Source organism: Apodemus sylvaticus, chromosome 16 (assembly GCF_947179515.1).
Source record: "Apodemus sylvaticus chromosome 16, mApoSyl1.1, whole genome shotgun sequence".
NCBI lineage: Eukaryota > Metazoa > Chordata > Mammalia > Rodentia > Muridae > Apodemus > Apodemus sylvaticus.
This window is the reverse complement of record NC_067487.1, coordinates 11,770,827-11,791,862: the sequence shown is the minus strand read 5'-3', so window position 1 is coordinate 11,791,862 and position 21,036 is coordinate 11,770,827.

Below are 21,036 nucleotides of genomic sequence, written 5' to 3'. Positions count from 1 at the left end.
GTTTGGCCTTGAGTCGAAGTTGTGCTTGGCCACACCCAGCGTTCCACATGGGTGTTGGGGATTTGAACTCAGGTACTCAAGCTTACACAGCAAACACTCTTACCCACTGAGCCATCTCCACAGCCTCCATTGGCTTTTTACGTGAAGTAGATGCTGGTGGTCTGTCTGAATTGCCTTCTGTTAAATTCACTGTTGAGTCTTAACTGTTAAAACAGATTACTTTTTTTGTTGTTTTGGTGTTTGTTTTTCCAAGACAGGGTTTCTTGGTATAGCCTTGGGTGTCCTGGAACTAGCTCTGAAGACCAGGATGGCAAAAACAGATTACTTGTTAAATTTGTAACAACCTGGGGTTTGTTTAGGCCTCCTGCTTCAAGACCGTCTTATGGAAATTTCTGCCCATAATCATACTCAACAATTTATGCATACAAAAATCCTAAAGATAGTGAAAAAGGAGACAGAGAGGGGTTTGTGATATGCCTCTGGACTGTGCCTCTGGACTACAGAACAGACTCTGCCCACGTTTGGGAGACTTCAGAACTGGAGTGGACTCTGACCGGGCAGCTAGATGACCAATCACTCAAGTGACAGAGGCCCAGGGAGGCCCCAGGGCTTCTGACTCCTTATGTAAGTTAGCCTGACTTCACCCATCCCAGAGATTCCAAAGAGCAACCAGCCTGAGATCGGCTGCCCTCCCACCCAAGGCCACCCTAGGCTTCATGCTCTCTGCCGGGTTCTCCAGGAGGACCGTCCCTGAGGTCAGCAATAAAGAGTCCAAGAGCAGCAAGGGCTGGACCTCGGGGGCGGCAGCGTCCAGGAGCAGAGAGTCGAGCCAGGCGTCCCTACAGTTCGTGTGTAGGGAGCCTGAGCTCGGTGAGTCTCAGGAAAGACTGACCAGACATATTTGTGGGTTACATGCCTGGCTAAGACATTCTAGAGAAGGATGGTGCGGTGACTGCTGATACGAAGGAAGTAAGAGATGGCTTATTACAAAGCTGAATGTGAGTGACCACAGGCTTGGGGACAGCAGTTCAAGTGCCCCAGAATGACACATCTCCCCTGGAAGCAACTGCATGGGCTCTGTAGTTAAGGATGAAACAAGGCATAGTTGGAAGCCTTCCAGATACATCAGCGGTGACATCAGGTAAGCAGGTTACAGCAGAGAGCAGAAATCTCTGCTATGAGCCTCTCCTGGCCTCTTAGCTCGGGGATTGGTGAAACCTCCAGGTCCACTAAGGTTAACACATTTCAAAGGCTTCGTCTAGCCAGGCAGTGGTGGTGCACGCCTTTAATCCCAGACCTTGGGAGGCAAAGGAAGGCAGATTTCTGAATCCGAGGCCAGCTTGGTCTACAGAGTGAGTTCCAGGACAGCCAGGGCTACACAGAGAAACCCTGTCTCAAAAGTCAAACAAACAAACAAATAAACAAAAAATCAAAGGCTTCATCTCTAGTCATCAGAGTGTTAGCTTAGACACACAGCAGTGGCTGCTAACAGACCAAAGATGTCCCAGAATCATTTGGCTTTGGATTCCAACTCTACAATCACAGAGTTTTAATGAATCAATCAGTCTGAAACCTCCTCGGCACAAATGTGGCTTTCCCAGGAAACTTCCGTTCACTCCTGGGAATCTGGACGATCCCAGGACAGGCACCTCTCATCACAGAGAGCTTTCTGTCTGACAGATAATTCCAGAGGCAATGCAGGAAGACCTCTGCCCTGGGAGACCCAGGGGGGTGGGGGGACCAAAGCTTCTATGAGGGTTAGTCTGGTGAACACATCCTGCTCAGTAGTTGGCCATGGCACCTGTGACTCAAGACCCAGCAGTGAGACCGTAAGTGGATGTTAGAGCCAGACTTTTAGGCAGTGTCCGAAGCAAGCAGGACGTGGGCTGCTGCTCCTGGCACTGTGTTCAACTTGTCTCAGTAGTAGACACCCAACTTCTCTTAGGCCTTGGGCCAAGCTATAAATCCCATTTGTCCTATGTATTGGCGATACTGGTTATATTAGCAGCAGTCAGGCACTCCGTGATAAGGGGCATTTGTTCAGCAAATGTCTGTCAGATGTATATGTTCAACAAGGTGTTAAATATGAACAAGAAGATAAAGAGGATCAGGCAGACATTGTTCTAGTTGCCTTCCAGGTGTCTGCTGGGGTGGCAGTCCACCTGTCCTAAGATACTGGGAACATGAGGATGTATGTATGGGAGTTTCAGGACTGAAACCAATCTTGGGCAAACTAAACAAGTTGGTAGCTCTTTTCTGGAAACTTCGAAGAGCAAGCCCTTCCAAAATCCTTGGCTTTGAATTTCTGGGCTCCAAAACTGAGAGAATGTGCTTGTGTCACATTGAGTCACTCTTGGTCTCAACCCTTTGTCACAACAGCCCCAGGAAAGGTTTGCATCTCCAGGAGGTTAGCCTGCAGCTCCAGAACTGGGAGGCTGTGGAGGGCCCAGCTCCCGTCCCCAGAGCTAAGCCACCAGCCCAGGCCCCACAGGGACGGGGTGAGCACTGTCTGTGAGCACATGCCTCTGCTCTCTGCGGCTGGCGCTGGTGTACTTCCACAGAAGGCTGTGCCGCCTTCAGAATCAGAAGGAAAGGTAGAAATGAGCAGAGTCTCATACACCTGCTCCCTAGTTCTGCTTCCGGCTTACAGACAGACACAGAGCATGTGGCAGCCTACCGTGCCCAGACAGCTCATTTGATCTCGAACCATCTCTTTTAGATGTTGGCAAGTGAAACCTCCCTCCCTCTTTTCTTCCCTCACTTCCTTCTTCCCTCCTTTCCTTCCTGCTCTTCCTTCTCATCTTCTTTCTCTCCCTTTCTCCTTCACTCCCTTCCCTTTTTCCTGAGATTGGGACTGACTCCTGACCACAGCTGAGCCCAGCTGAGCCCATCTGCTCCCTCCATGGCTGTGCAGACCTGTGCCCCGCTGACCCAGATTCCCCCTTAATCTCAGACTCGAGCATGTAGACGGGCTGTTCCCATTTCACCAGGCTGGCAGGTGGTTTCTGCTAATCACATAGAGTCTCTTAAGATGCCCATTAAAAAAAGTCACTCAACCTATTTGAAATGATGAACAAACGTTCCGCAGGCCCAGTTATGGGAGCAAGAAGTCAGACACCTACCCCCACCCACCCCGCCCCCGGCCCCGCCCCCGCCCATAAGTGCTGAAGACCATCTGGTGTCACGTGACATTGTCGCATAACATGGCAATTTCTTATTTCACTCATTGGACAATCATGTAAATAGGGCGGGAGCCCAAAGAGGATGAAATATGGTTGCCCTAGCTTGCACATAGTGTTGTGATAACGCCATGACCGGAAGCAGTGTGAGGAAGAATGTGCTTACGCGACTCACATAGGCCGCGGAAGAACACTGCTTACTGCCTCGTTCATTTCCGCTTGCCCAGCCCTTCCTTCACCCCTCAAGACCACCTGCCCAGGGTGGCTGCCCATGGTGGCCTGGGTCCTGCAAAAATCAATCACTAGTTAAGAAAATCTCCCTTAGATTTGTCTGCAGGCCAAGCTAACGGAGACATTTTTCAGTCGAGGTTCCTGCTTTCTAGATGACCCCGGTTTGGGTCAAGTTAGCAAAAAGCTCCCCAGCATCGTGGGCTTCATCTTAGTGAGGACTTTGGTTTGAAGTCATCAAAAACTCCCGGGGATGGGGCTGGAGAGATGGCGCAGTGGTTAAAAGCACTGACTGCTCTTCCGGAGGTCCTGAGTTCAATTCCCAGTCACCACATGGTGGCTCACGACCATCCGTAATGAGATCTGACGCCCTCTTCTGGTGTGTCTGAAGACAGTATACTTATAAATAATAATAAATAAATCTTTGGGCCAGAGCGAGCAGGGCCTGAGCAAAAGCACGGTTAACTGGAGCGACTGGAGCTAGCAGGGTTGACCAGAGTGAGCAGAGGTCCTAAATTCAATTCCCAGCAACCACGTGAGGGCTCACAACCATGTGTACAGCTACAGTGTACTCATATACATAAAATAAATAAATAAATCTTTAAAAAAACAAACGAAGAAAGAAAACTCTAGGGAAGACTACAACAAAATATTTAATGTTAGGCAAATATGGATTATTTTAAATATTTATTTTATTTTTGCTGATGCATGTATGTGTGCACACTCATGTACATGTACATGTATATAAGCGTGTATGTGTATTGTGTGAGTGTGTACTGTAAATTAAATAGGGAGGGCGAGTCTACAAGCTCAGTACACAAAAGGCCAGATGCAGGCAGGAGTTTCCCACCCTCACCAGCCCAGGGAGGATGCCGGGATGAGCCCAGGCCCTCTCTCACTTGTCCCAGGGAGGGGCAGGTGGTGGTGGCAGTGATGACAATGAGCTAGCCCACCACCACAGCCAAGCCCTTTACTGTCATCTGAGTCATCTGTTTACCTACCCTGCCAGCATTTAGGAAGATGACAAACTGTGCAGGAGATAGCTTCCTGGATAAGATTTCAAAGGAAAACCTCTGGAAAGCACAATACCCAGCCAGGCCCCCTAAGGCCTGCTGGAAGAAGCAGCTAGACAACAGACCTCTCAGGAATGGTCACCCGGAGTGCTACCCCACAGCGCTGCCCCAGCTCAGTGGGTGCCCTAAAGGTAGAGCCCTGAGCCCAGGCTTCTGACCCAGCCCTTTCTGCTGACCTCAGGTGCTTTGGAGATGAGTTTTGGCATCCATTTGCCTGTAGAGGCACGGCGTGGTTTGCCTTTCATGTAGCTATCTGCCCTTTCCTAGTGGGAGGGACGCCCTTCTCCAGTGTGGCCTCTTCCCAACTTAAAGAACTGCACCCCAGTGACCCTATTTCCAAATAAGGTCACTCTGAAGTCCTTAGGCCTGGTATGTCAACTTGTAAGTTTGGAGGGGACACCGCCCGATCCATACAGTTTGTGGTGGCACAAATCTCAGCACAGAGGCTAAGTCAGGGGGCTCTTGAGCTCAAGGCTAGTCTGAGCTGTGCTATGTCATCTCAAGCAGGGGGTGTTGGCTGGGCCGCAGCAACCGCAAGGACCGACACTCCTTCCTTCTCACAGTTCTACTGCCTGAAGGCAGCACTATCCACAGCAGTGAAGAAAGGAAGTACCTAACCTAGACACAGAGCAGTTCAGATCTGTTTTGTCCCCAAGTGGGTCAGTCTTAGTTCCAAATTCCCCCTTAAATGTTTTGTCCCCAAGTGACTCTTATTTCCAAATTCCACCTTAAACTTTTCCTGAGCTACTTGGCTTTATGGAGTGGCAGTTATAGGACTGACTGGCTGCCAGATTTCCATCTTCCTAACATGGGTGACTGAATGTTTTTTGGTGACAGATGGTTATTTATTTATTTATTTATTTATTTATTTATTTATTTATTTGCTGTTGTTTTTCCAGGGGGACTCTTTGGTCTTGGAGCCCCACTGTATAGTCCTGGCTGGAATTCGCTGTGTAAATCAGGCTGGCCTCAGATCTGTGGTCATCCTCCGCCTCAGCATCCCAAGGGCCACACGACAGTCACGTGTCTGTGCAGCTGGCAGTCAGATCGGTGAGGGATGCTCAGAGAATCCCTTTCCACAATATGCAACATTTCCCGTCCGACCGAGACTTGAGGTGAGGCGAGGGTAGAGGCGCCTCCTGAGACTCCCTCATCCGATTCTCTGACCTCCACTTAGCCAGAGACAGCCCCACCCATGAGTGTCTCAGTGGCTTCAGAGACTGTGGTGTGAGGGCCCACAAGGGCCTCCCAGATCCCAGCTGGCCTCTAGTTCCCAGTTCTTCCCTTCTCCCTGTGTGTATCCTGTACCTGCACAGGTGAGTGACGAGGCTCCTGTGGTGGTGAGGCACCGTTAGTAGCCAAGGACATGGGATACTGGTCAGATGCAAATTGTACACCACCATCCAAATGTGTGTGTATGTGTGTGTGTGTCAGTATATTGCTATCTCAATATATAGCACCTCAAGAGAGGTACTTATTTTGGAGCTCAAATGTAACCACATGGATGGTGTTTTACCTGGCAACCCTTCCACACAACTCTTGCCACAGCTAGTGGGGTTGTTAGCATTCTGTCTAAACCACACACCAGTTACCTGGCAACAGCCAGGTAGGCCTGACCCACTATAAAGGGGACTGCTTGCCCCTCCTCTCTCTCTTGCCTCTTGCCCTCTTGCTCCCCCTCTCTCCCCATTCCCTCCCACCACCACCACCCCCCATGGCCGGCCTCTACTTCTGTCCTCTCTCCTCTGTCTTTCTCTGCCTCTACTACCCTCTCAATTCCCCTCCCCATGCCCTGAATAAACTCTATTCTATACTATACCATTGTGTGGCCGGTCCCTCAGGGAAGGGATACTTTGTCCTGGGCCCACCACAGAGGCATCCCCTTCCCCCATACCTCACCACACCCCCATAGAACATAAGCCCTACCTCTTTATCTTTTTATAAACACATCAGGGGTGAAGAACTGAGACCCACACTACTCAGATTTGGGGTGTACCACATCCTCTCCAAGTCCTGGGACCTCGAAGCCTAACTAGATCAGGAGATAGCATCTTCAGGGAGATCCTTATGCTAAAACGTGGGGCTGCGCCAGGATTGGAGTGGGTTCTGATCCAATATGGCTGCTGCCCTGAGAGGACACCCCAGGTGAGGAGGACACAGCTGACATCTGAAAGTCATCAGGAAGAGCTGCCCCAGGAGCCTTGCCTCTGCTAACACCACCTGATCGTTTGAACCTTCAGCCTCTGGAACTGCAAGTATGTTTCTGTTGTTTGAGGTGCCCAGCCTAAGAGCTGGTTACAGCCGTCCAAGTGTGCTATACACAGATCAAGTGCTTGGGACAAAGAAAGGAGAAACCTTCTGGAGAAGGCAAGGGGATGTGAAGGCCTCCGGACATGGGTGTGGGGTTCTGGAGACCAGCCCGGCAACAATACCAACTTCCTCCTTCCCTCCACACCCTTCCCCTCTTCTTCCTTCCCTCCCCCTCTCCTCCCCAACATCCTGCTCCTTGGCCCTGATACCTTGTCTCCAGGCAACTCCTCCTGCCTGCTGTGGGAGGGAGGAGAGATAGGCATCTGAGCTCCAGGCTCCCTCCGGCTATTGCCAGCTGCTGACAGAGGTGGATTCAGCCTTGAGACTACATTCCTGGCTTTGTCATGGGGCCCTATTGCTGGGCCAGTTATGGGAAAGCAGGCTAGAGTTTATGGAGTAAAGTTGCTAAGCTGGGAGTGGTGTCTCCCATCACCCCAGGAGGTGCAGGCAGGAAGGTCCAGAGATCAGGGTATTCCCAGCTACATGGTTTGAGGCCAGTCTGGGTTGCCAAAAAATAAAAATACAAAGTAAAATTAAAAAGGTTTTAAGGTTTCTTTTTATTATCTATGTTTAGTTACCTGTCTGTCTGTATATCTGTGTGTGTATATCCATGTGTATGTATGTTTGTGTCTGTGTGTTAATGTGTGTGTCTGTGTCTTAATGTGTGTGTCTCTGTCTTGTGTCTGAGTGTCAGTGTGTGTCTAGGTGTGTGTCTGTGTGTCAGTGTGTGTCTGTGTCAGTGTGTCTGTCTGTGTATATCTGTGTGTGTGTCAGTGTGTCAGTGTGTGTATGTCTGTATATATGTGTGTGTGTGTGTGTGTGTCAGTGTGTGTCTGTGTGTCAGTGTGTGTCTGTCTGTGTATATCTGTGTGTCTGTGTATATCTGTGTGTGTGTGTGTGTGTGCATGTGCTTGTGAATGTGGTACCTCTGGAGAAGAGGATGAACTGAGTTACCCAACATGGGTTCTGGGAACTGAACTCGTCCTCTGTAAGACTAGTACATGCTCTTAACCACTGAAACATTTCTCCATCCTCAAGGAAAAGGTTCTAATGTCAATTAAAGTAGAGCCATGAGGTGGGTGAGGGCAGAACTTAGAGAAAAGATGCTACTCATCCAAAGTGTGAGGGCTGCTTCTTAGGGTCACATTTGAGTGTCTCAGCAGTGTGGTCCTGACGGCTTTTGAAGTTACATTGTTCAGGGAGTCTCTCTCTCTCTCTCTCTCTCTCTCTCTCTCTCTCTCTCTCTCTCTCTCTCTCTCTCTCTCTTTCTGCCTCCTGTTTGAAGATCAGATGTGAGCTCTCAGCTATTGCTCCAGCACCATGCTGTTGGCCATGTTGAACAAGGACTCACCCTCTGAACGGTGAGTCCCAGTAAAGCCTTTCTTCTCTAAGTTACCCTGGACACGGTGCTTTGTTATGGTGGTAAAAAAGTAACTAGCCTAACAGGGCTCTGAGAGGCTCTAGCAGCCCTGAGTCTCTGCCACTGGAATAGTTTCCAGGGGCTAGGTCACTCTTAGCTGACTAAGACAGGATCTCCAGCACAGCTAAGCCTCTAGCCATTTAGAACACTCCCTAGGGGGTATCTGGGTGCAGCTTACCCATCTGGGTAACACAGAGAAGTCTCCCACATTCCAACACACTGAAACAACCCAAACGCCTATGTGCTGGCTCAGAAGGTAGGCTGACCTGAGGTTTCTCATGTGATTGTCACCTGGACCTGGGAGTTTGTGAGAGGCCTAGGCTCTCACTTCCCACCCAGGACCTGAGAATCACAGCTGCATCTCAACAAGGCATAGGCTGGGTAGACAGGCAAGCCAGAGCAACCTGCTCCAGCCCAAAGCCTTGGCTGTTGATCATGAGAGAGCAGAGCAGGGCCACCCCCACCCCAACTTCAGCTGCTACTTAATTCAAGGGTTCTGGGGACCGTGCGGCAGCCATGCAGACACCCTCCCTCTTGGTGCTTGCTTATCCTGCTGAAGACTCCTTGTTTCTCTGGAAACTGATGATTTCAGGTCGTGTACAAAGATCCCTTATCCAGCTACAAGGAATTCAGGCACGAAGTCCAGAAACCATGGAAAGGAAAGAGCAGACACAGGATAAAGAGGTTACAAGATACAACCAGATGATGCTCCCTGTCATCTCTTTAGTTAAACAATAGCTAGAGGTGGGGAGGGCCTGCAGGGTGGGCAGGGGGCAGGCAGTGACTCGGTGATAGAGCACTTAGCTTACACAAAGCTTCTGGGTTCAGCGCCTAGCCTTGTGGGATGAAAGAGAGAGAGAGAGAGAGAGAGAGAAGGAAAGATGGAAAAAAGAGAGAAAGGAGAGAGAAGGATGGATGGAAAAAAGAAAGACAGAAAGAAAGAAAGAGAGAGAGAGAGAGAAGGAAGGATGGAAAAAAGAGAGAAAGGAGAGAGAAGGATGGATGGAAAAAAGAAAGACAGAAAGAAAGAAAGAAAGAGAGAAAGAAAGAAAGGAAGGAAGGAAGGAAAGAAAGAAAGAAAGAAAGAAAGAAAGAAAGAAAGAAAGAAAGAAAGAAAGAAAGAAAGAAAGAAAGAAAGAAAGAAAGAAAGAAAGAAAGAAAGAAAAAGTAATTGTAGACTCAGGGGCAGCGCTGAGCCCTGACTTGTAGCTTGATGGTAGAGCACTTTGTCTGCCATATACTAGGTCCTGTGTTCAATCCCCAGCACTTGGGGGAGGGTGGCGGGGAGAAGCACAGGGGACAGGCGTAAAGAGATACTCTGTGGGAAGATGGGTCACTCGATGTCAGAAGCATCATCCAGCCTCCAGTGGGAGAAAGATGAGCTTCCGTCCACCCTCTCAGTGTAGGCTGCTTTCAGCCTATTGTGAGGCCACAAAATCAGAGGAAAAGGCTTCAGCCAACAGCCATGCCCAGCTCTTCCTGTTTCGGAGACAGCAGGACTGGAATCAGAGTGTTAGCCAGACACTGATGGCCCGAGGGCATCCAGCAAAGGATGCCACTTATTCCTCTCCACTTCAAGACGCAACAGAGAGCCGGGACCCCAGTTACCCAGAATCTTGTCAGCTGGTTGAGGTGAGTGACCACCCTCACGCCGCCCTCAGAGACAAATCCGAAATGTTGTGATAACATAACATCTCTGGGGTCTTCCTGGGTGTTGTCATCTGCCTGAGTGAGGACAGCTGTCCCTCGTTGTCACATTCCTAACACCTCACATCTACACCCCAGTTCCTGCTCACACATAAGGCACGGGCTTATTGTGGGTATCACAGAAGGAAAGACGGTCACTTCCTAAAATATGGCTTTTAGGAGCAGGGACTGGCCAGGTGGCAGCAGCAGAGCCAGGGGAAAAGGGCAGTGTCCTGGGCTGCCCTGACAAAGCAGCACACACAGTGGATTAAACAGAGGAGCTTGCCATCGCAGTCCTGAAGTGCGAAGTTTGAAACCTGCAAGGGAGGATCCTCTGGTGTGGTCTCTGTGGACTGCCCCCCACAGGCTTGGGCATTTGGTTGCATGGCACCCAGCAGGTGGCGCTGTTTGAGAAGGTCACGGCACACTTAGGTGGAGCAGAAGGAAGGAGGTCAAGTCAGGTAGAGGTTTCATAGTCTAGTCCTGCCCTAATTCAGGTTGCTCTCAGCTTCTTGGCTGCAGACACAATGAGACCAGCTGCCTCCCGGTTCTGCCGCCATGCCTTGCCCACCATGATAGATGCACCCCCTAGGACTGAACACAGAAATACTTCCTCTTGCTTTAAGTAGCTTCTAATTTTGTACTTGGTCATTGCAACAGGAAAAGCACCTAATACACTCTCCCTAACTGATCCCAGCTCCTGGCCATCCTTGGTGCTCTTGGCATAAAGCTTACCTTCTAAAACTGCAGTCCATTTGAACACATTTATAATAAACTCAGAGACACCAATAACGTGTCAGCATCGCAGTCAGGAAAGAAACCAAAGCGCTTCCCCTTGGTGTCATTTAAGCAAGAGCAAGCCCAGCTTTGAACACTCTGCTTCTCCTGTGTGTCTTTCTGTCTCCTTGTCTATGTCTATATGAGTTTGAACCTGTACCTCTCTGGAGGTTGCCCTGTGAATCTGTTCCTCTGCCTGAGTGTGTCTGTACCTAGCAAAGTGTCCTCCTGTTTCTTTTATTGGACAGTACAAAAGCGTCACATTGGGGAAGGAATGAGGAAGACTTTACAGAAATCCTTAACAGAATTTTACAAGGGATTAAGTCACTGATGCTAACTAACCCAGCTGACTGGCTAACTAACTAACTAACTAACTAACTAACAGTATTACAAGCGTCACTGGTTATTGAGCAAGACCCACATGTTGTGTTCAACATTTATGGTGGTGTGCTGGTTAGTTTTATGTCAACTTGACACAAGCCAGAGTTACCTGAAATGAAGAGACCTGTTGAAGAAATGTGTCCTTGAAATCCAACTGTAAGGCATTAGTGATTGAATGGGGAGGGACCCAGGCCACGGTGGGTGGGGCCATCCCTGGGCTGGTAGTCCAGGGCTCTATAAGAAAGCAGGCTGAGCTAGCCAGTAAGCAGCGCCCCTCCATGGCCTCTGCATCAGCTCCTGCCTCCAGGCTCCTGCTCTGAGTCCCTGTCCTGACTTCATTCAGTGATGGACTACAATGTGCACATGTAAGCCAAATAAGTGCTTTCCTCCCCAAGTTGCTTTTGACCAGTGTTTCATTGCAACAACAGAAACCCTAGGACAAGTAGATATTCATTTTACAAGACCACTTTCAACCTATATTTCTGTTTCAAGGAAATGGCTATCAACACACACCTACACCATACACACACACTATTCTTGGGTCAGGGTCATGGAAGATATTTTAATTTAAGATTAGAGCTATGCATTGGCTTAAATTGTAAAAGTTTCTTACATGGGAAATCCAGGGCAAGTTCTCTTAAAGACAGGTGAAACCGACAGGCTGGGTACACGGCAGGATAGCAGTCTTAAGCCATGAGTGACTTTAAAGTGTGTTTTTAACTCTGGCTGTGAGGTCCAGCAAAAGTTCCAGTCTTCTAGAATGTAAGGAATGTTCTTGTAATAATGTGCTGCTGCAGTAACCTCCCTGGTCAGAAGACCATGATCTGAGTCATGTTTGTGGTCCCAAGGAAAGACACTATGTTCTGAATACTTAGGTCATTAATAGCTAAAGAAACCTAAGATGACTGTCAGGCCAAGGAATTCGGGTAGAGAACAAAGGCATACTCCTGCCCATCCCTCTAAATCAATGGGCCTGTCAATCACCTGGACAGGAAAAGAGTCTTCAGAAAAGCAGTCTGTCTTAGGGATTTTAAGAAATGACTATCTAGGTTGAGCTGGTGAGATGGCTCAGTGGTTAAGAGCACTAACTGTTCTTCCGAAGGTCCTGAGTTCAAATCCCAGCAACCACATGGTGACTCACTGCCATCTGTAATGGGATCTGATGCCCCCTTCTGGTGTGTCTGAAGACAGCTACAATGTACTCATATACATATAATAAATAATATAAAAAAGAAATGACTATCTAATATGACTATAATAGCTATTATACCTTGTCTATTAGCTTGTCTATATACCTTGTCTATATACCTTGTCTAATAGCTATTGTGTAAGTGTAGACAGGCACAGTGGTGTGTATCTGGCCGTTGTCTATGCCTTTGCCTTTGCTTTGTGTTGTCGTAAGCCCTACCCATTTGCCAAGTTCCCTGTGGACCTCAAGTGATTTCTTTGCATGGAGATTATAAAGACCAGAGAATCCTAGGAAGTCCAGAGCGAGATCTCCATGAGAATGGCTTCATAAAAAAAGCTACAGTCTCCTGCAACTAAAGCATTGCTTGGCATAGGAAACGGGAGGTGGGGCGCCAACGCCCATTCTCATTGCTAGCTCAAGCCCGCATGCGCACGCGGGTCCACAAGGAAGCCCATACCCTTCCACTCTCCCAGGCACCCGAAGCGGGACCCCTCCCAGAACCATTGAGAGAAGATGCACTCTCACGTCCTATGGCTCCAACACAAGTTCTCCGTGTCTACAGTGTGAACTCAGGAGCTAGAGACCAGCCCAAGCTCAAGCAGGTATCCTGGCCAGGCGAGCTCGCCCACCCCCTCCCCTGTGAGTCTCACTGTAACCACGTGGGCCCGCCATCTTGCTGGTGTCTGCGCTCCTGGCTTACAGATTTTTATCTTGTCTGTCCTCCAGCCTGGATTATTAAATTATTGTTGTTGTTGTTATTATTATTATTATTAAATTATTATTAAATCTGATCCTCGCTGCACTGTGCATCACCTAGAGTTGGAAGTAGATTTTAAGTCTACTCCGCACCTGCAAAAGCAGTCTGGATTCCCCAAGAAGACCTCCTGGGATCCGCCACAGGGGGAGGAGCTTACAGAGACACCTGCAGACTCTGCCCCTCCCCTCATCCCTCCACACAAGCTCTGCCCTTTCTCCCCCAGCAGGAGAGCGCCGGCTGCCCAGGAACAAGCCCGTGGTTCGGAAGTCAAGCCGTGCTCTTTTGGTTTATTTATCTCCCTGGAGCCTCTGTCTATTTTGGGTCTCACATATCATTCTGAAAAGGCTTGAGCTGTTAGAGTTGTTCAGGGTGGGGCAAGAGTGCTTGTCTTAAACCAACTTGAGAAACATTTCTCAGGCTTGCGCGCTCACCCGGCACCGGCCCAGTCTCACCTGCAGACCCTGGGTCAGGCCCTCCCCACTGCCATATCTGTTGTTCTCAAAAAGAAAGAACACTTCCCGGTCCTTTAGCAAAGTTCTGTTCTGGGTAAAGCAGGGCCTCTCTTCACAGCCTGCCGTGGCCTGCTCCATCCCTCCACCCAAGTCGTAGGCAGTCACGTGATGCAGGCCTGCCTGTGTCGTGGCATACGTGATCCTGGCAGGACTGATTGCTGCAGTGTGTGCATGTGGCTAAAGCTAGCCCACTCATGGTCTGTGGAGCTGAATGGAGTCTGAGGGATGTGTAAACTGCAACGACATCAGTAAACACACCCCTCTCAAGCTGTGCCACCCTGATTTTCTACTCTTCAGAGGTTTCCTGAACACCCACAGGAGAACAGTGCCCATCTCAGACAAGCCGCAGATCAAAGTCAGAGCCCGAGGAAGTCTTCGCTTCCTTCTGAAGCCTGTCCAGTCCTAAAGGTCCCAGACTTGGAGCATGCAGAGTCCTACATCATTCCGCTCTCAGTCTGAACTGCTTTGAACTCGACTTGTCATTTGTCACTAAAAAGGTTCTAAAAACCCCCATCCTGGAAGCCTTTCAGTGGCTGCCACGGTGGAGACAGCATCTTAACCCCCAGAGAAGCTCCATGCCCCTCGTTTCCTCAGTGGAAACGCAGCTCCAGCCCTTGATCTTCAAAGGTACAGGTTCCTTGGGCTCTTCCTGCCCCTCGCTCCCTCGGGATGCCCAGCACCCGCACCCGGGCAGCCGCACCCGCACCCGCACCCGGGCACCCGGGCACCCGGGCACCCGCACCCGCACCCGGGCACCCGCACCCGCACCCGGGTAGCCGCACCCGCACCCGGACACCCGGGCACCCGCACCCGCACCCGGGCACCCGCACCTGCACCCGCACCCGGGCAGCCGCACTATTCTGTCTGATGACAACCAGCTGCATCTGTTTCCTTCATCTCGAGCCTGAGAGCCTGTAGTTAAAGCACTTTTGAAACTCAGAATGTCATCTTCACAGAGCCTTCAGACTTACCTCGAGGCTTGTGAAGAACACAGTGTCTGTGAACATATTGTGCTGTAGTAAATGTGGAATTTTTAAAAAATATTTTCAGAAGGCAGTGGCTGGAGATGGTTCAGTGGTTTTGAATACCCTCACCTTTTGCAAAGGACCAGATTAAGTTCCTGGCACCGACAACAGGCAGTTCACATCGCCACCTTCATGGGATATGATGCCCTCTGCTGGCCTCCACGGCCAACTGCACTTATGCAAGCCCACATATGCACACACAAAAAGACCTAAACATATTTTCAGAAGCGGAAGGATACTGAGCTATTTGTGTGGAGATAACACTGAACTGCTTCAGTCTCTGCTCACTTTGCTTCTTTACATCAAGCATATGCTAGATTTCTAAAACAGCATAATCTGGCAAAGATTTTTTTCCCCAAAACAACTTTTAAGCCACGTTTTCAAAGTTTTTTTTTTTCAGTATATTTACTACCTAAAAACTTAATTTTTATAAAATGTAAGCGAACTTCAGCAAAATAGGTTATACTACTTTGGGAAAAATAAAAATAAAAGCCATTAATTAATAATTAATGAATTAATAGTAAAATAAATAAAACTTAAAAACAGTAATTCCAGCTGGGCAATGGTGGCACACACCTTTAATTCCAGTTCTTGAGAGGTAGAGGCAGGTGGATCTCTGTGAGTCCAAAGTCAGCCTGGTCTACAGAGCAAGAGCCAGTACAGGCAGGGCTACACAGAGAAATCCTGTCTCTAAGTAATAATAATAATAATAATAATAATATAGTTCCATTGCTAATTTTTTAAAAGATTTATTTATTATATGTAAGTACACTGTAGCTGTCTTCAGACACTCCAGAAGAGGGAGTCAGATCTTGTTACAGATGGTTGTGAGCCACCATGTGGTTGCTGGGATTTGAACTCAGGACCTTCGGAAGAGCAGTCAGTGCCCTAAACTGCTGAGCCATCTCTCCAGCCCCCCATTGCTAATTTTAAAGAAAAATTCTGAGTAGTCCAAGCAATCCTAAAGAGAAAGATCACAGCTGGAGGTATCATAAAACCTGACTTCAAGTTATGTTACAGTGCTCTAGGGTCGATGCTAGCTTGGGCTTGGCATCAAAAGCAGGTCACCAATGGGACAGAAGAGTGGGCACTGAAAAGCTGTAGCTACCTGACAGAGGTAGAAAAACACAGCAGCAAAAGACACAGCATGTCATGCTGACAAAACTGGATAGCCACACGCAGAGAATGAAATCAGAGCTTGATCTTTCATCCTGTACAACAATTAACTTGGAAGCCAGGCATGGTGGCACAGCCATCAATCCCAGAACTCGAGAGGCAGAGGCAGGGTGAACCCTGAGTTTAAAGCCAGCAAGGTCTAGACCAAAGAAAAATAGTGAGAACTGTTCTCTAAAAGTAAGGAAGGAAAAGATGTGGGAAGATGAATCAGAAGTGGATGTAGATCTCAGTTGAAAGCCTGAAGAAAGCAGGGATAAACCTCAATGTACTAGGTCAGCAAGAACTTGACGGGGCCCCTCAGCACAGGACCTACCGCCAAGAAGCTGCAGGTGAGACTGCCTTGCCTTAAAAGCTCTCTGCATAGCAGAAGACAGGATCTGTAGAACCCACAGGCCAGGACAGGAGTCTCTTGATGTCTGTACTTCAGACAGAGGGCTAATGGGCAGAACTTACAACCCTAGCCCACACACAAAGGAAACAATACTACCAATCAACAAACGAGCCAATTCAAAACACGAAGAAATGCGAGTAGCCAATAGCTATTCTCCAAAGTGTTCAATATCCCTAGAAGTAAGAGCAACGCAAACTAACGCTATTTTGAGATACCAGCTAACCCCAGTCAAAATGGCTACCATCAAGGAATCTGACAACAAATCACAGAGAGGGTATAGAGGGGAAGGAAGCTTCACTGGTGGTGGGAGTGCCCACTACCACAGACAGTACAGAAGTCAGTGGTGGTGGGAGTGCCCACTACTACAGACAATACGGAAGTCAGTTTGGAGATTGCTCAAAAAATTAAAAACAGACTACCACATGACCCAGCCATTCCATACCCTACTGTAGAGATATTTGCACATTCATGTCTATGGATGCTGTAGTTATGAGAGCAAGAAATGGGACTAGAAAGATGTCCATCAAGAAATGAATAGGAAATAGAATTGTTGTACATGTACACATTGGGATAGCACCCAGTGGTGCATACTCAACGATGGAAAACAATGAAGTTGTGAAACTGCTAGGAGGAAGGCGTGGACCTAGGAAGGATAGCGTAAGCAAGGTGACCTACACTCAGAAAGGCGAGAGAATCCCATGTCGTCCCCTCCCCGCCCCCCCTCGCCCAGGCAGACCCTAACTATAACATATACACATAGCTGTGAAAATGGGCATAAGTCTAACTACTTAGAAAGGAGGCCAGTATTGGCACTATTAGATAATGAGTACAGGACACGTGACTCGTGAGTGGGATACCAAGTTAATGTGCTCTCGTTTCTACCCCATTGTACGTGTATCTCCATGGTAAACATGTGAGAGTCAGACTTGAACTGATAGTAAGAATCACAGAACACACTAGGAAAGGAACAAATCTTTGAGATTGCAAAGCCTGCCCCCATGACACGTTTCCTCCAGCAAGTCCGTAACTTCTAAACCTATCTAAATATTGCTATCAACGAGGAACCCAGTGTTCAAATGCCCAAGAGTATGGGGGACTCCTCATTCACACCACCACACCCAGCTTGGCTTTAATAGATGCTTCTGCTACTGCCATCTAAGTGGACTGCTCTAGGCTTCCAAGAGAAACCATTCAACCACGCGAGGGGACTCTATGTGCCCCACCCTGATTTAAACATTATTTAATGTTATGTTTATTTCTTCATTGTGCGTCTGTGCTCCCATAACACAGCATGTGTGTGAAGGTCAGAGGACAACGCATAGGAGTCTGGCCTCTCCTTTCACCTTGTGGGTCCCAGGGGTCAATCTCAGACTGTCAGGCTTGGTAGCGAGTGTCTTGACCCGCTGAACCTTCTGCCTGGTCCTCACTGAGCTCCTGGGTGGCAGAGCTTCCTACAGACATAGAAGGAGACAATAGCACATCCCTGAGCACACGCTTCTTCCTTCTGCCTGCCCTTTGCCCTGAGACACCATCTTTATTTTGCTTGAGGATCCCTTAATCCCCGTGGAATACAAACAAACAAACAAACAAACAAACAAAAGGTGGCCAGATTCCAAGTGTGTGCTCTAAGAGGGACCTGTCATTCTACACAGCCCACTGAGGATGGAAGCTGTGTTCTCCAGCAGGGCTATGGCTCTGACATGATTTGTGTCCTTCAAAGTACTGGGAGGAAGTAGTTATTTGGGGGCATGCTCTGTAAAATACTTTGGGACTCTGGACGCTATGCCCATCTCCTCACTCCCATTTCTCCTCAGATCTCTCCAGCTCCTTCCTGGCCACTGTGACTTCCTACCATGGTGACTCAATGAGCCCTCAAACCATAAGCCCAAACAAACGTTTGCTTTCCTGTGTCAGATACTTTGTTTCAGTGACCAGAGAGTGAGTGAGAAAAGAATTTGTGAGCTGGTACTGTGGGAGGTTCTAGAACACTCTTCTGACTTCAGTACATGTATGACTCTTGTAGGTGTCCTCTGACAGGCAAATCTACATTTCTAACGAGCTGGGGTCTGATGTGGTGGTTTGAACTAAAGACCATAGCCATAGACAATCCCACAGATGATCCTAATTTAGAGAATCTGTCCTCAAAACTCTCTTTCTAGATTGTGTCAAGTTAATCCCAGAGGAGTCTAGGGAATTTTCTAGATAAAAAAGGTGGTGCTGGATACTTGTGCCTAAAGCTACCTCCAACCTTCATAATGGAGCTGTATTGATTACTTCACACATCACTGGGTCTAGGAAACGTTTTTTGTTTTTGTTTTTTTTTTAATTAATGAAATAGTCTATCAAGATATGTGTTTGTGTGCTTTGTAGCTCTAGGGAACAGTCAAAGGAAAAGAAAACTCAGCAGAAGTAGCAACATTTGTTTCTGGCCAATTACAGCCAATTTATTCATTTATTTGCTCTTGCAGGGAGTTGGGAGGCTCTATTTTTAGCACCTCCCTTGCCCAGACTAGGATGTCTCCCTTTAGTTGATAATCCTTAGCCTCCCATGCAAGTCATACGTCTACTGAGAGGCGTGAGTGAGGGCAGGGGCCTCCTCTCAAGGAGTACCAAGGACTCCTCCAAAGCAGGAGAGGCCGACACCGCGGCCATGGAGTCGGAGGGCTGTTCGCAGCTCTCCCCCTCGGCCGCTTCTGCGCCACGCTCGGTGAGGTTTCCAGAGAGGCGTCCCTGGATGTTCTTCTGCTTGCAAATCCCGTGGGTGTTGACGCGCAGTCCCTCCTCCCACCTCCGTTTTCAGCTCTGTCAAACCATCTTGTCCAAACAGCAGTGGATAAGGCTCGTGGAAGCCGGAACAAGCCCAGTGGAGCCCAGGCCCCACCTTAATCTTGGAGAAGTGCTTGACGAAGGATGAAGGCTAGTCACATAGTCACGGCAAACGTGACCAGGGCCTGGGCACAAGGCCTTTCTGACTCCAAGAAGACAGGCTAGCCTCGGATTATCTGTACGGCAGTGTCTTCACGTCTACAGACCGTCCCCACCCTGACTTGTACTCCCAGAGCTGAAAGAGTTATTATTGCTTATGCCTTGGTCATGCATGAAGTCAGTTTATTTATTCAGAAAGTTGTTAATTTTGTTTTGTTCTGATTTGTTGTTTGGGTCTTTTAAATACTTATTTTTAAAAACTTTTAATTAATTGATTTTTATAATTTCTAAAAATTAAAATATAATTACATTATATCTCCATCCCTGTCCCTCCAAACTTTCCCATGACCTTTTCCCTTCTCCAGTTCATGGCCTCTTTTTATTATATATAATATATATTATATGTAGAATATGTATTATATATAAGTATATATATATGCATAAACAAACATGTTTAATGTTACTTGTATATATGTATAATGTATACTACATACATGCGCTATATTATGTATTATATGTGATGCATATACTTGTATGTATGTCTCTTATTTCAGGACTGACCTCTGGGACCCCCAGTGGAGACCATTTCGCCCTCTCTCAGCCGCCATACTTACTCTTAGTCCTCTGTTGAGGGCCGAAGCCCAGTGAAACTTCCCGACTAGGGTAGATTTGTGTTCTGTTTTGCTTTTGAGACGGGTACTGAGTAGCCTGGGCTTCTCTGAAACTTGCTGCATAACTGAGGTGACCGTGAGCCTCCTGCCTTTGTCTTCAGATGCTATCGAGCATCAGGGGCATGAACCTCTCCTGGCAAATGCATGCTGGGAACTGAGCCCAGAACTTCACACGTGCTCTACCAAGTGAGCTACACTCTCAGCCCCGTCATGGAGGCCTTTTAATACTGCGACCCGCCACATAATCACGTTCTGTCAACCCACCATCTATAAGGTGGTTGGCGATTATATTACAGTGAAGCTGAGAGCCCTACCGCATACCTACTGCCTTTATTGGGCCTTTCCTACAGTAGCACACAGCACTACTGCATAATGACTGCACCCAGCAGCCAGGACAGCAACGTACTGGGCAGTCGTGTGTCGGGGAGGAGGGGAGGCAACTCCACTGTGGGCCAGTCCAGGTCTGCACGGTGACCAAGTTGCCCAGTGATGCTGTTCGCAACCATAGCGGAGCTGCCTGGAAGCGCGCGCTCACAACCACAGCCGAGCCGCCTGGCAGCGCGCGTTCACGGCTGTGCTCTCATTAACTCATAACTCACAAACAGGAAGACCAGGAACGACAAAATCACTGGCGGAAGCAGGCTTTCGTGCTGTCCCCAAAGCTGAGGGGACATAGCTCATCATCATAGCTCACTGGGCTCAGCGCTGGGTGCTCGGGCCCTAGCGGACCATAGCCTTTACTATCTTACCGGTCTCGTCTCTCCTGAGAGGAACCCAGAGCTCCTTTCTTCCTTCCTTCCTTCCTTCCTTCCTTCCTTTCTTCCTTTCTTTCTAACTTAGTTATTTATTACATGTAAATATACTATAGCTGTCTTCAGATACCCCAGAAGAGGGCGTTAGATCTCTTTTACGGATGGTTGTGAGCCACTATGTGGTTGCTGGGATTTGAACTCAGGACCTCAAGAGCAGTCAGTGCTCTTAACTACTGAGCCATCTCTCCAGCCTCCAGAGCTGCTTTCATTACCTCTAATTTATACTACCCTTTGGCCCCAGAAATCCAACACTGTGGGCTTGGGGACACACCTGACAACCTGAACTCAATTTCTAGGATCCATGTGACAGAATGAGAGACCTGTCTCCCAATACCTGACCTCTGACCTACATGCATACATAAATAAATTAGCTAATTTAAAATTTTGAAGAAATCCAACCACATAACTGGGCATGGGGGTGCAACGCCTTTAACCCCAGCCCTCAGGAGGCAGAGGCATCTGGAGCTCTCTGGGTTCAAGGCCATCATGGTCTACCTGTTGCATTCTAAGCCATCCAGGGCTGT